The 15,684-nt window shown below is 42.3% G+C and overlaps 1 pseudogene; it reads right to left on the reverse strand.

The window, feature by feature from the left end:
* Nucleotides 1–12,925: 12,925 nt before the first annotated feature.
* LOC102275370 (small ribosomal subunit protein eS26 pseudogene) lies at nucleotides 12,926–13,267 on the reverse strand (annotated as a pseudogene).
* Between the last annotated feature and the right edge of the window lie 2,417 nt (nucleotides 13,268–15,684).

Consider the following 15,684-nt stretch of genomic DNA (forward strand, 5'->3'; position numbering starts at 1 on the left):
CATTGAGTTGGTGATGCCATCCAACCATCTCATCCTCTGTTGTCCCCTTCTCCTCCCACCTTCAATCTTTCCCAGCATCAGGGTCTTTTCAAATGAGTCAGTTCTTTGCATCAGGTGGCCAAAGTATAGGAGTTTCAGCTTCAGCATCAGTCCTTCCAATGAATATTCAGGACTGATTTCCTTTAGGATGGACTGGTTGCATCTCCTGGCAGTCCAAGGGACTCTCAAGAGTCTTCTCAAACACCACAGTTCAAAAGTGCAAAATTCTTCAGCATTCAGCTTTTTTTATAGTCCAACTCCCACATCTATACATGACTCCTTGGAAAAACCATATCTTTGATTGGATGGACCTTTGTTGGCAAAGTAATGTCTCTGCTTTTTAATAAGCTGTCTAGGTTGGTCATAGCTTTTCTTCCAAGGAACAAGTGTCTTTTAATTTCATGCCATCACCATTTGCAGTGATTTTGGAGCCCCCCAAAATAAAATCTGTCACTGCTTCCACTGTTTCCCATCTATTTGCCATGAAGTGATGGGACCAGATGCCATAATCTTAGTTTTCTGAATGCTGAAAAACAAAAGTCCAAAATGCAGTACTTGGATGCAATCTCAAAAATGACAGAATGATCTCTGTTCATTTCCAAGGCAAACCATTCAATATCACAGTAATCCAGGGAGAGGCTGTGTTTCCTCCCTGTTGTTTGACCTGAGGCCAAGCTATGGTGGAAGTAATGAAGATAATGGCAACCTCCTTCAAAAGGTCCTGTTCACACACTACCACACTCAATGTCCCTGACCCTGCAGCAGGCCACCATTGACCCATGCCTGTGCTGAAGACTCCTAGACACTCACAGGTAAATCTGGGTCAGTCTCTTGTGGGGTACTGCTCTTTTCTCCTGGGCCCTGGTCTGCACAGCATTCTGTTTTTGCCCTCCAAGAGTCTGTTTCCCCAGTTCAGTGTATGTTCTTAAATTGAAGAAAGTAAAAAACAAACCACTAGACCATTCAGGTATGACCTAAATCAAATCCCTTACAATTATACAGTGGAAGTGACAAATAGATTAAAAGGATTAGATCTGATAGACAGAGGGCCCGAAGAACTATGAATGGACATTCGTGACATTGTACAAGAGGCAATGATCAAGACCATCCCCGAGAAAAAGAAATGCAAGAAGGCAAAATGGTTGTCTGAGGAGGCCTTACGAATAGCTGAGAAAAGAAGGGATGCTAAAGGTAAAGGAGAAAAGTAAAGATATACCCATTTGAATGCAGAGTTCCAAAGAATAGCAAGGAGAGATAATAAAGCCTTCCTCAGTGATCGGTGCAAAGAAATAGAGGAAAATAATAGAATGGGGAAAACTAGAGATCTCTTCAAGAAAGTTAGAGATACCAAGGGAATACTTCATGCAAAGATGGGCTCAATAAAGGACAGAAATGGTATGGACCTAAGAGAAACAGAAGATATTAAGAAGAGATGGCAACAATATACAGAAGAACTATACAAAAAAGATGTTTATGACCCAGATAGTCACAATGGTGTGATTACTCACTTAGAGCCAGACATCCTGGAATACGAAGTCAGGTGGGACTTAGGAAGCATCACTATGAACAAAGCTAGTGGAGGTGATGGAATTCCAGTTGAGCTATTTCAAATCCTAAAAGATGATGCTGTGAAAGTGCTGCACTCAATATGCCAGCAAATTTGGAAAACTCAGCAGTGGCCACAGGACTAGAAAAGTTTAGTTTTCATTCCAATCCCAAAGAAAGGCAATGCCAAAGAATGTTCAGACTATCACACGATTGCACTCATCTCACATGCCAGGAAATTAGTACTCAAAATTCTCCAAGCCAGGCTTCAATAGTACATGAACCATGAACTTCCAAATGTTCAAACTGGATTTAGAAAAGGCAGAGAAATCAGAGATCAAATTGCCAACATCTGTTGGATCATACAAAAAGCAAGAGAGTTCCAGAAAAACATCTACTTCTGCTTTCTTGACTATGCCAAAGCCCTGACTGTGTGGGTCACAACAAACTGTGGAAAATTCTCCAAGAGATGGGAATACCAGACAACCTGACCTGCCTCCTGAGAAATCTGTATGCAGGTAAAGAAGCAACAGTTAAAACTGTACATGGAAAAACAGACTGGTTCCAAATAGGAAAAGTATTACATCAAAGCTGTATATTGTCATCCTGCTTATTTAACTTATATGCAGAGTACATCATGAGAAATGCTGAGCTGGAGGAAGCACAAGCTGGAATCAAGATTGCCGGGAGAAATATCAATAACCTCAGATATGCAAATGACACTACCCTTATGGCAGAAAGTGAAGAAGAACTAAAGAGCCTATTGATGAAAGTGAAAGAGCAGAGTGAAAAAGTTGGCTTAAAGCTCAACATTCAGAAAACTAAGATCATGGCATCTGGTCCCATCACTTCATGGCAAATAGATGGGGAAACAGTGAAACAGTGTCAGACTTTATTTTTTTGGGCTCCAAAATCACTGCAGATGGTGATTGCAGCCATGAAATTAAAAGACGCTTACTCCTTGGAAGGAAAGTTTTGACCAACCTAGACAGCATATTCAAAATCAAAACCACAAGGAGGTACCATTTCACTCCAGTCAGAATGGCTGTGATCCAAAAGTCTACAAGCAGTTTCAATTTCTGTGCTTGTGATGGGTCTGTTAAGATTTTCTATTTCTTCCTGGTCCAGTTTTGGAAAGTTGTACTTTTCTAAGAATTTGTCCATTTCTTCCACGTTGTCCATTTTATTGGCATATAATTGCTGATAGTAGTCTCTTATGATCCTTTGTATTTCTGTGTTGTCTGTTGTGATCTATCCATTTTCATTTCTAATTTTATTGATTTGATTTTTCTCCCTTTGTTTCTTGATGAGTCTGGCTGATGGTTTGTCAATTTTGTTTATCCTTTCAAAGAACCAGCTTTTGGCTTTGTTGATTTTTGCTATGGTCTCTTTTATTATTAGAGAAATGCAAATCAAAACCACTATGAGGTACCATTTCACGCCAGTCAGAATGACTGTGATCCAAAAGTCTACAAGCAATAAATGCTGGAGAGGGTGTGGAGAAAAGGGAACCCTCTTACACTGTTGGGTGGGAATGCAAACTAGTACAGCCACTATGGAGAACAGTGTGGAGATTCCTTAAAAAACTGGAAATAGAACTGCCTTATGACCCAGCAATCCCACTGCTGGGCATACACACCAAGGAAACCAGAATTGAAAAAGACACATGTACCCCAGTGTTCATCACAGCACTGTTTATAATAGCCAGGACATGGAAGCAACCTAGATGTCCATCGGCAGATGAATGGATAAAGCTGTGGTACATATACACAATGGAGTATTACTCAGCCATTGAAAAGAATACATTTGAATCAGTTCTAATGAGGTGGATGAAACTGGAGCCTATTATACAGAGTGAAGTAAGCCAGAAAGAAAAATACCAATACAGTATACTAATGCAAATATATGGAATTTAGAAAGATGGTAATGATGACCTTATATGTGAGACAGCAAAAGAGACACAGATGTATAGAACAGTCTTTTGGACTCTGTGGGAGAGGGAGAGGGTGGGATGATTTGGGAGAATGGCATTGAAACATGTATAATATCATATAAGAAACGAATCGCCAGTCCAGGTTCGATGCACGATACAGGAAGCTTGGGGCTGGTGCACTGGGATGACCCAGAGGGATGGTATGGGGGGGGAGGTGGGAAGGGGGTTCAAGATGCAGAACATGTGTACACCTGTGGAGGATGCATGTTGATGTATGGCAAAACCAATACAATATTGTAAAGTAAAAATAATAATAATAATAAAATTAAAAAAAAAAAAAAGCAGAGACATCACTTTGCCAACAAAGGTCCGTCTAGTCAAGGCTATGGTTTTTCCCGTGGTTGTGTATGGATGTGAGAGTTGGACTATAAAGAAAGCTGAGCGCTGAAGAATTGATGCTTTTGAACTGTGGTGTTCGAGAAGACTCTTGAGAGTCCCTTGGACTGTGAGGAGATCCAACCAGTCCATCCTAAAGGAGATCAGTCCTGGGTGTTCATTGGAAGGACTGATGGTGAAGCTGAAACTCCAATACTTTGGCCACCTGATGCAAACAGCTGACTCATTTGAAAAGACCCTGATGCTGGGAAAGATTGAAGGCAGGAGGAGAAGGGGACAACAGAGGATGAGATGGTTGGATGGCATCACCGACTCAGTGGACATGAGTTTGAGTAAGCTCCGGGAGTTAGTGATGGACAGTGAAGCCTGGCATGCTGCAGTCCATGGCATTGCAAAGAGTTGGATACGACTGAGCGACTGAACTGAACTGACTGATTATCCCAGTTATGCAACATCACTAATGCAAGAGAGAGGAGGAAGAAAAGTGGCATGGATTGAGAGCCCATTGGGTGTCAAGGTCTTGTCAGTACATCCAGTGACCGGTGCTTCCTTAGATCCCACTCACTTGTCCTTGCTCTCAGGCTGGGCTGAATTGAATCATCTGCATTTTGTGAAATTGGGCTCGACAGGATCACCTGTTACTTCCCTGTCACTAAATTCCAATATATACTTAATTTTCAGTCCTTGATAGCTTGAAATCCTAGCAGCAGTCAGCACAGATGACCACACCCTTCTTATCAGAATTCCTTCTTTTAGTTCATTACCAGAGCTTTCTGATTCTACTTCCTTTTTAAAAGAATTTTGGCTGCATCCCACATGTGGGACCTTAGTTCCCTCCCCAGGGATTGAACCTATGCCTCCTGCAGTGGAAGACACTGTCTTAACCACTGGACCACCAGGGAAGTCCTTGATTCTACTTCCTAAATAAAAAATCTTTCCACGTCTCTCCATATCCATTGTTACCACCCGAAGTAGTCAGACACCATTGTCTCTCACCTGAACTACTTCAGTAGCCTCTTAACTGCTCTCTTTGCCTCTGGTCTTCACCCCCTTACCCTGCTCCCCCACCCCTGTCACCACCATCACAGGGATCCATTTTCTATATACAACTGCCAATGGTATCTGTGAACTATGATCACATCAGTCCCTTGGTTATAACTCCTCAACGAATTTTCCTTGCTTGGGACTTCTTACTCTGGTCTACAGATCTCTTCCCCCTTTGGCTCCTGCCTACCTTTTCTGACTCCAGATTGAGCCACTTTCCTTTTTGACCATACTCTTAGGGACTTCTTTGAATTCTTTGAATAAGCCACACATCTTTCACCTCTCACCTTTGCATTTGCATTCCCACTGCCTGGGCTACTCTTAATTCATTTATTTATTCATTCAACAGATATTTATTGAGTGCCTACTAAGTGCTAGACACTATTCTAAATATTGAGGATATTAGTTGTTCTTTAGTTGCTTAGTCCTGTCCGATTCTCTTGTGGCCCCTTGGCCGGTGTCCATGGGATTTTCCAGGCAAGAATACTGGAATGGGTTGACATCTCCTTCTCCAGGGGATATTCCTGAGCCAGGGATTGAACCTGCATCTCTTGCATTGGCAGGTGGATTCTTTACCAGGGAGCCACCATAGCAATGAGTAAATAAAGATTCCTGTGCCTGTTAGCAGGTTGTATTCTAGAAGGAAGCGAGAGATTAAAAAGAATAAGTAAAATCAATAAGTAAGCCACCTAGTGTTTTAGAAAGGGATAAGCACTATTGGAAAAAAGAAGTAGAGAGCAAAGTAAGAGAGATAAAGAGTGCAGAGAAGGGTGAGTGAGTGAAAATTTTCATGGCAAGATCAAAGTAAGCCTCACTGAGACAGTCATACTTAAAGACTTGAAGGAAGTGACAGAAAAAGCCACGTGGATGTCTGAATGAAGAACTTTTGTTGGGGGTGGCAGGGGTACCTGGTGGGACATCTTTGGGGAACAGCAAGGAGCATGGTATGGGTGGACCGGAGCAAGTGCAGGGAAGTGTGGTTGGAGATGACTGCAAACTAGCTGCTGGAGGCTAGATCATGAAGGGGCAGGTAGGCTGCTTTACGGAGTTTGGTTTTTCTCTGATTAAAATATGAAGCTGTTGGAAGGTTTTGAGCAGAATAGTTACATATGGCATGAAAAGCTCCTTCTGTCTGCTATGTGGAGAATAGACTGTAGGGGGTGGAATATGATAGGGATGAAGCAGGGAGACTGTCAGCAGGCAGCTGCAGTAAGGCAAGTGAGCGAAGGTGGCGGCTTAGTTTAGGGGAGTAGCAGCAGTCAAGGTGGTGAGAAGGGGTTGGATTATGAATATATTTTGACAGTACAGCCATCTGGACTTGCTGGTTGGGTATAACATGTAAGCAGGGCTGCAGTCTATATATAAGACTTGAAGCTGTTAAGATTTGTGGGACTTTTTTTTTTAAGAGTACAACATTAGGTAGAAAAGTGAGTATGTATTTAAGGTGAGAAAAAAATCACAATGATCAGTCAGGCTTTGTCAAGACAAAGTGGGTGGGTCAGATACTCTGAGACTTATGTGATTTGGTATGCAGGGATTCATCAAGAAAACATCACACACACACACACTGCTTACAGTCCTGCTACAGGTGTTTGTGTTACAAACATGGGTATTCTGATTGATTTTACTTGAAAGTGTTAATCACTCAGTTGTGTCTGACTCTTTGTGACCCTATGGACTGTAGCCTGCCAGGCTCCTCTGTCCATGGAATTTTCTAGGCAAGAATACTGGAGTGGGTTGCCATTTCCTTCTCCAGGGGATATTCCTGAGTCAGGGATCAAACCCAGGTCTCCTGCATTGCAGGCAGAATTTTTACCATCTGAGCTACCAGGGAAGCCGATTTTGCTTAATGGACCAGAAGAAAATAAAAGAGTAGCCTGCACTTGAATTTGTGTATGCTACATTGCCCAATATATTTTTAACGAGAAATTTCATTTTTATTTAGACATCAATAAGAAGCAAACTTTCTGCAAACAGCTCCATAATTTGGGAGAATTCTACATAGACTAGATTCTGGCTGTGTACATTTCAAACCTTCTGTCACTTCTACGATCTGTATACTTCCTATGCCAAGTGCCATAGGACAGATTCCCATCACAATATGACTTCTGGTCCTCCACTGTCCTGTCATGACCCCAGGAAGTGAATGCAAACCACATGAATGTATCTCCCCAAGGCCCAGCTAAATGTGTCTACATCTTAACTTCCAGTAAACAGGATCCCCAAAATGTCCATGGTCACTCAACTATCATGCAACACAAGGGGAAAATGTGATGGAAGGAATGTTGGAGTGGAAAGAGACAGTGGTCTCAACTGACTGCAGTTAAAATATCTTTCCCAATCACATAAAAATCTATGACAATGTGAACACATGCCTATGGACCTGTTCAGGACCTTGGAATGTGAGGGTCCCTGAAACTAAAACTTTACCAGCTTCAAGAAAAGATGGCACTGGATATGAGGGGTATGATGGCATTGGATATGGGATGTGACACGAAGAGAAACATTTAGGATGATTCTAAGGTTTTGGGCCTGAGAAGTCAGCAGGATGAAGTTGCCCTTGCTGATGTGGCAAAGATGGGAGGAGCTGGCTGGTCAAATAGTGGGGGGTGGAGAGGGGGTGGAGACAGAGAGACAGGGCTGTATTAGGATTGAGATGCCAAAGAATGATACACATGAATTTATATACAGAACAAATATAAAACCACAGACACAGAAGACACATTTATGATTACTAAAGTGAAAGGTGGGGAGGGATAAATTAGGAGTTTGGGATTAGCAGATACACACTGCTATATATAAAATAGATAATCAACAAGGTCCTACTGTGTAGCACAGGGGCTTCCCAGGTGGCTGACTGGTAAAGAATCTGCCTGCTAGTGCAGGAGACATGGGTTCAATTCCTGAGTTCCTGAGTCAGGAAGACCCCCTGGAGGAGGAAATGGTGACCTGCTCCAGTACTCTTGCCTGGAAAATCCCATGGACAGAGGAGCCTGGTAGGCTGTAGTCCATGGGGTCGCTAAGAGTTGGACACGACTGAGCGACTTCACTTTCACTTTTCACTTTCATGCATTGGAGAAGGAAATGGTAACCCACTCCAGTATTCTTGCCTGGAGAATCCCAGGGATGGGGAGCCTGGTGGGCTGATGTCTGGGGTCGCACAGAGTCGGACACGACTAAAGCAACTTAGCAGCAGCAGCAGCAGCAGTGCAGGAGACATGGGTTCAATTCCTGAGTTCCTGAGTCAGGAAGACCCCTGGAGGAGGAAATGGTGACCTGCTCCAGTACTCTTGCCTGGAAAATCCCATGGACAGAGGAGCCTGGTAGGCTGTAGTCCATGGGGTCGCTAAGAGTTGGACACGACTGAGCGACTTCACTTTCACTTTTCACTTTCATGCATTGGAGAAGGAAATGGTAACCCACTCCAGTATTCTTGCCTGGAGAATCCCAGGGATGGGGGAGCCTGGTGGGCTGACGTCTATGGGGTCGCACAGAGTCGGACACGACTGAAGCGACTTAGCAGCAGCAGCAGCAGCAGTGCAGGAGACATGGGTTCAATTCTTGAGTCAGGAAGACCCCCTGGAGGAGGAAATGGTGACCTGCTCCAGTATTCTTGCCTGGAGAATCCCATGAACAGAGGAGCCTGGTGGGCTACAGTCCATGGGGTCACAAAGAGCTGGACACGACTGAGTAGGCACACATGCCTGTATAGCTCAGGGAACACTACTCAATATCTTGTATTAACCTATAATGGAAAGGTATCTGAAACAGAGTATATATATGTTTCTGAATCACTTTGCTGTATACTTGAAATTAATAGAACATTGTAAATCAACTATACTTCAATATTAAAAAGTAAGAAAAGAAAATATGCAAAAAAAGAGAATGAGATGCCTATTAAACAGCCAAGCAGAGAAGTCAAGTGACAGTTTTCACCATTCCTTTTGTGACTTACTCCTGCTCATCTCTCACAGTTCAGCTAAGCATTCTGTTAGGTAGTTAGAATAGGAAAAAGGAGTCCAGAATGGCAGTGGCTACAAGACAAAGAAGAGGAAAAGTCCATGAAAACAGAACAAAGGAAGGTCCGAAGAGCCAAATGAGAACCTCAGGTGAAACAACAGCCCTCCTGGCTATCCCAATTTACATAGGGCAGGCTCAGGGGAGGAGAAAATACATAAAAAGAGGAGCCAAAATTGAGCCACTGGCTTCTCTTCTCTTCGCCTCTTTTGGGTTGGCCTGCCCTCATGCGTCTAGGATGTATTTTCCTTTACTTGCCAAATAAAACTGAGCTGTAACACTGATCCATCCGTCATTTCAAATTTTTGCTGTGGCAAGACAGAACCGAGGAAATTACAACACCCCCCACCCCCCGACAGTTCCCTCCCCATCTCAGACTGGCTGTGAAGGTTAAGTCTCCTGTTATACATTCTGTAGTCCCCGTAGCTCTCTTTTTGTCATCCCTGTGATTACATTTTTAACGGTTGTGTCTCCTGCGCTGCACTAGACAAGGCTGAGACCATGTATTCCGTCCTGCTACTGTGCCTACTGTGTACCACAGTGCCTGTCTGAGCAGTTCTTGAGAATTGTTGGTTGAATAAGTGAAGAGAGGTCAAGTAACTTTTCCAACTCACAACAAGATAGCAGAGCTAAGGTGGATGGGGCATACTTTTTCAACTTAAAAAAAAAGCCAAGCCAAACACATGTATAGGAAAATGTGTGATATACCAATGAATTGTCACCAGTTGAATACACTTGGGTAACTAGCACTTAGGCCAGTAAACAGCACAGGGACAGCATCCTAGAACCCCTCACACTCCTCTTCTGAACCACACGGCCCCCCCTTCTTCCCCCAGGTGACCACCATAGTGATTTCTTTTTTTTTTAATTGTATTCATTTACTTTTAGCTGCCCTATGTCTTTGTTGCTGTGTATGTATGGGCTTTCTCTAGTTGTGGCAAGCAGGGGCTACTCTCTAATTGTGGTGCATGGGCTTCTCATTGCAGTGACTTCTCTTGCTGCAGAGCACAGGCTCTAGAGCGCTAGCCTCAACAGTTGTAGCTCCTGGGCTTAGTTGCCCCAAGGCAAGTGGAATCTTCCAGGACTAGGGATAGAACCTCTGTCTCCTGCATTGGCAGGTGGATTCTTAACCACTGAACCACCAGAGAAACCCCCATCCTGATTTCCAACACCATTAATTAGCTTTTCTTGTTTCAGAGCTTTATATAAATGGTCTATCCAGTATCTATGCTTTTGTGTCTGTGTGTGTGAAATTTATAAATGGTGTTGTGAGTAGCAGTAGTTGCTCATTTTCATAGCTGTATAGCAATTCTCAAACTTTTTGGTCTTGGAAACTGTTTCCATTTATAAAAACTATTGAGGAACCTAAAGAACTTGTGTTTCTGTGAATTGTATCTAAGATATTTACTGTATAGGAAATTAAACTGAGAAATTAAAAAAATATTCAATTCATTAAAAATATCAAATTCATTACATGTTAATATATATATAACGCATTTTAATGAAAATAATTGTATTTTCTAGAACAAAAAAGAGGGAGAAATGTGGCAGTGAGTATGAATGAGAGTCTGGGCAAATATATCAGAAGACTGACACTGTGTGCTGCTGGGAGGGCCTGGGTTCCAGAGGTCTTGGCCAAACCCCAGAGGCCACAGGAATGGTGATGGGGCAGAAGGATTTGTCATCTTTTGAGTTCTGCATGTCAATTAGCAATAGATACAAATAAGCCGGCCTAGGAGACACGACATTAGTATGTTGCAAAGCACCCAGTACATTTGGTAAATGTGTAAATGCATGATGTAAGGAATAAAGTTGATCCAGTTTGGGTAGGAAGTGAAGAGGATGGGAAAGTTCTGTCCAGGCAAGTGGAGATGGGAATGTTGGCAGAAGATAATATCTGTTTGCTTGGAAGGCAGAAGACATACTTGTCAGGGTGAAGGGAAAACCCCTTGGTGTGGTTTTCATGGCCCTAGTTGGCTTTTCAGGCCCCATCTGTCACTCTGATGCTCCAGCCATTTCTTTCCCTAGATAGGTGCAAACACATGCATCCATGTTGTCCATTCTTCATGCTATCTCCTTTACCTGCAGTGGCATCCTTCTTCCATTCTTTACTACCAGGTAAACTGGTGACCCTCAGGACCCACCTGACATTCCTCCTCTTAAGCATCTTCCTAGGCACCAAACTACTTCCCTTACCTCCCCACTCCAGCTCATATCCACTCTCTTATGCTCCCATAACACTTTGTGCTCATCTCTGTCTTAGAATTTGACAATCTTTTGTTATCATCATCCAAGTGTCTGTCTTCCCCTCTAGACTATGAACTAGGATAAGCCGTGGGTCTTAGGTACTGATGAGTCCCTACCTTCTAGTACAGCTCCAGGCAGTCAGTGGTACTTGCTTCTCTATCCACAACAATGTCTCCCTATGAGGCATTGCACACAGGAATGCAGTACCTATTTACTGATTTATCTGTGATGAGTGGAGCAGGCTGGTCCAAACCTTTCAGAGAATTTCAGGTCATTTTCATTTACTTTATCAGTGGCTGGTTAATTAACCTTCTGTTGTCAAGTTGACCCTGAGCTGGATAGATGAGAAACAGTCCTTGCTTAAAGGTTGATTAAAGGTCAGGAGCTCCCTTTGGAAAACGTTTGTCAGTTTCTAGAAATGTTAAACATACACCTACCATATTCACTCTTAGGTTATTTACCCAAGAGAAATCAAAGTCTATGTACATACAAAGACTTGTACAAGAATGTCCACAGCAGATTCATTTATAGTAGACCAAACCTAGGAACAGCCCAAATGTCCATCAATAGGTGAATGGATAAATTGTGATGTACCCACACAGTGGAATACTACATGCAACAATATGCTAAGTACAAGAAGCTAGACCAAAAGAGTATGTACTATATGATTCTATTCACATAAAATTCTAGAAAATGTAAACTAATCTCTATTAACAAAGCAGCTCAGGCAATAAAGAATCTGCCTGAAATGCAGGAGACCTGGGTTTGATCCCTGGCTCGGGAAGATATCCTGGAGAAGGGAATGGCAACCCATTCCAGTATTCTTGCCTGTAAATCCCATGAACAGTGGAGCCTGGCGGGCTGTAGTCTGTGGGGTCGCAAAGAGTTGGACACGACTGAGCGACTAATACACACAACAAAACAGATCAGTGGTTGCCTCTGGATGGTGTGGGAAGGAGAGAGAGGTGCAAGAGACAGATTACACAGAGGCATGAGCTAACTTTTGGGGTTTTAGAAATGCTCATTATCTTGATTATAGTGCTGGGTTCATAGGTGTTGACATATGTCAAGACTTAACAAATTATACTTTAAATATGTGCAGTTTATTGTGTGTCAGTTATTCTTGGATACAATTGCTTTAGAAAAATCCCATTGATCTATCTTGCACTTTGAATCAATCTTTCACCCATGCTTGATTTTACAACATTCTCTATTGGTCATTTGGAAAATATTGTTTCACTGAGGTGTGCAGACTTTCCAAATATTAACACATTTTACTATACAGTAGCAAAAAAATCACATTTGTTACTATTAGCACAGGTCCCATCAGCAAAGTCTTTAACCATTTGGGAAGCTGTCAAACTCACGGTGGTGGATGAAGAAAGTGAAAGTGTTAGTTGCTGTGTCATGTCTGGCTCTTTTGCCACCCCGTGGACTGTAGCCCACCAGGCTCCTTTCTCCGTGGCATTTCCCAAGCAAGATTACTGGAGTGGGTTACCATTCCCTTCTCCAGGGGATCTTCCCGACCCAGGGATGGAGTCTGGGTTTCCCGCATTGCAGCCAGATTCTTTACTGTCTGAGCCACCAGGAAAGCCCCCATAGTGGTGGATAGGTTTCCCCAAATTTGAATTTTTTAAAATGTAATTTCCATTTTATTATCTTTTCAGGGAACAGTATTTCTTCAGTCTTTAAGGACTTAGCTCATTACATGGGCTTTGGTGGAAGCTATGGGGCAGCAACCACAGGTCTAAATCGTGATGGAGGTGTTGGGTCCTTCTGGACTTCCTGGATTCCCAACTGCCTTACTCTGAATGGCACAACTCATGCAGTAATGTAGTTTCACATACAGCTTGGGAAGCACATGGTGTCAAAAACACTCGCTTTAGAAATGTCCCTGATGGCTGTGGCATCTACGATGTTCCAAATGACAAACTTCTTAATGGCCTTATCCCTGGGCACACATTGGGCACAGTTGGTACAGCGAATAGGTTGTATGTGGCCATGGCCCTTTGGGGCATTACCACAGTTCTTTCTTTCCTTGGTCATCTTGGAGATGAGGAGGTTAGAGCAAAAATTGGAATTTTTATTTGAAAGCTCCATTGTCTCCATTGTTATCACTGGTAGCAAACACTGTCAGTTAAGTGACAGACTCACTTCACTCATTTTCAAGGAGCTATCTGCCAAAAGCCTCAGTCTGAATAATTATAGTCTGTCTGTGGGTCTTCTTTTCAAGCAAAAATGGTGTTCCATGAAAAAAGTGTCTAATTCAGCTCACAAAAACAAGTACTTTTCCTTCAGGCAACGATTGCACATTGATACGTAACAGATGTGCTTTATGCGTGCTCCCTATTTCATCACATGGAAAATTTTGTAACTGTACTCAATGGTTGAAATTTAATACAATTAACTTTTATACTGTTTCATCAAGGGCTTTGTTTACTGGGAGTGTGTGGGGGTGAAGAACGCAGTGAATAGTGATACAGTTGGTATTGCTGCCTTAACATGTGCTAGATCAGATCAGATCAGATCAGTCGCTCAGCCATGTCCGACTCTTTGCGACCCCATGAATCGCAGCACGCCAGGCCTCCCTGTCCATCACCAACTCCCGGAGTTCACTGAGACTCACGTCCATCGAGACAGTGATGCCATCCAGCCATCTCATCCTCTGTCGTCCCTTCTCCTCTTGCCCCCAATCCCTCCCAGCATCAGAGTTTTCTTCCAATGAGTCAACTCTTCGCATGAGGTGCTAAGGCACCAGCAATTTTTTTTTGATCTACCTTTGCTTTTGCACCATCAGTGCAAATGTCCATGTAGTGAAAAAGGAAAATATCCTTTTAGTCTTATTGTGAAAAGGGTTTTGACCTTCAGGATCCACATAAGGGTTTTAGGGATTCCCCAGGGGCCCACAGACCACAGTTTTTAGAAGAGCTACTGTACAGTGTTTTAGTGTAGGGATATACCACAACTTACTTATCTTTACTGTTGTTAGACATTTGTAGTGTTCTGTTTTGAGCTATTACAAATAGAAGTGATAAGAACAACGTTGCCCATATCTCTCGGGGCACGTGTGTATGCATTTGCATTGGATGTGCTAAAGGGTAGAGCTGCTGGGTCATAGGGCTGTGCATGCTCAAGTCTGGTTAATTATGCTGAATAATTTTTCAAAGTGGGGTGCATTACCTCACACTTCCACCAGCAGATTCTGAGCCTTAGTGGGTCTGAATTCAGATGCATGTAATTTCAAAACCCTAAATAAAATGAATAGTTGCTTTGTCCTAAATAAAATTAATAGTTGTTGATGGCAAAAATTCAAACAGTATATAAAGTTTAAAGTGAAAAGTACTATAGGACTTCCCTGATGGTCCAGTGGTTAAGACTCCACCTCTCAATGTGAGGGGCATAGGTTCGATCCCTGGTTGGAAAACTAAGATCCCACATGCTACGGGGCCAAAAAAAAAAAAAAAAAAAGAAAAAGAAATGTACCAACAGAAATAGTAACACTACTATATAAACAAAGATATATGTATAAGGATGTTAGCAGTAGCTCAGTTTGCAGTGGCAAAAAAAGGAAATAGAATCAATTCCAATCAGTCGTTAATAGCATAGAAATCTGGTGCATCTACATCACTGAGTATTGTCCATTAACAATGAAGAATTAGGTCTATAGCAACAGATTTAGAGAGATTCTTCAAAGTATTGTTAAGTGGAAAAGACAGGATGCTGGGAAGTATATGTAATATGATCTTATTTTAAAAAAACACTTGAAGGGGAGAATAGCACAAATTTCCAGTTCAAATCATTTCTCTTTGCTTACAGTCCACCAGTTGCTTTGTCACGCCACATTTTACATTGTTTTATATGTGGGTCATGACTTTTGGAGGAAGTGTGTTTTTCTTAGAGTTTCTAATTGTCTTTTTTGTTGTTGTTGTTGGCAAAAGGTTTTTGTGTTTTTATCATGATATTACTCGTTTCTTCCAACTGTTTGGATGGACAACTTGTTAAATGCTCTGACATCTACTGACTCTTTCCAGGCCTCCCCTCTTCACAGTTGCCATCTTAGAATTTTTTCCATTGTGTTCCTGGCTTAGAATTTCTTCTCCTTAGATCCCAGGTCTTCTTTCTTAGATTTGTTTTTTTGATCGCTGGAGTACATCCTCAAGTAATTAATTTTTTCAGAGGAGGTAACTGGGAGTTAAAACTTCTGACTTACTTCATGTCTGCTGCTGCTGCTAAGTCACTTCAGTCGTGTCCGACTCTGTGTGACCCTATGGACAGCAGCCCACCAGGCTCCTCTGTCCACAGGATTCTCTAGGCAAGAATACTAGAGTGGGTTGCCATTTCTTTCATACTTCATGTCTAAAAATGTCTATTTTGTTCTTATATTTAACTAATATAGAATTCTACATTCAAAGTCATTTTCTCTAACTTTACAAATATTTTTGTGTTTGTTGTTGTTGTTTTAG

This window comes from Bos mutus, chromosome X (assembly GCF_027580195.1).
Source record: "Bos mutus isolate GX-2022 chromosome X, NWIPB_WYAK_1.1, whole genome shotgun sequence".
NCBI classification, from domain to species: Eukaryota; Metazoa; Chordata; class Mammalia; order Artiodactyla; family Bovidae; genus Bos; species Bos mutus.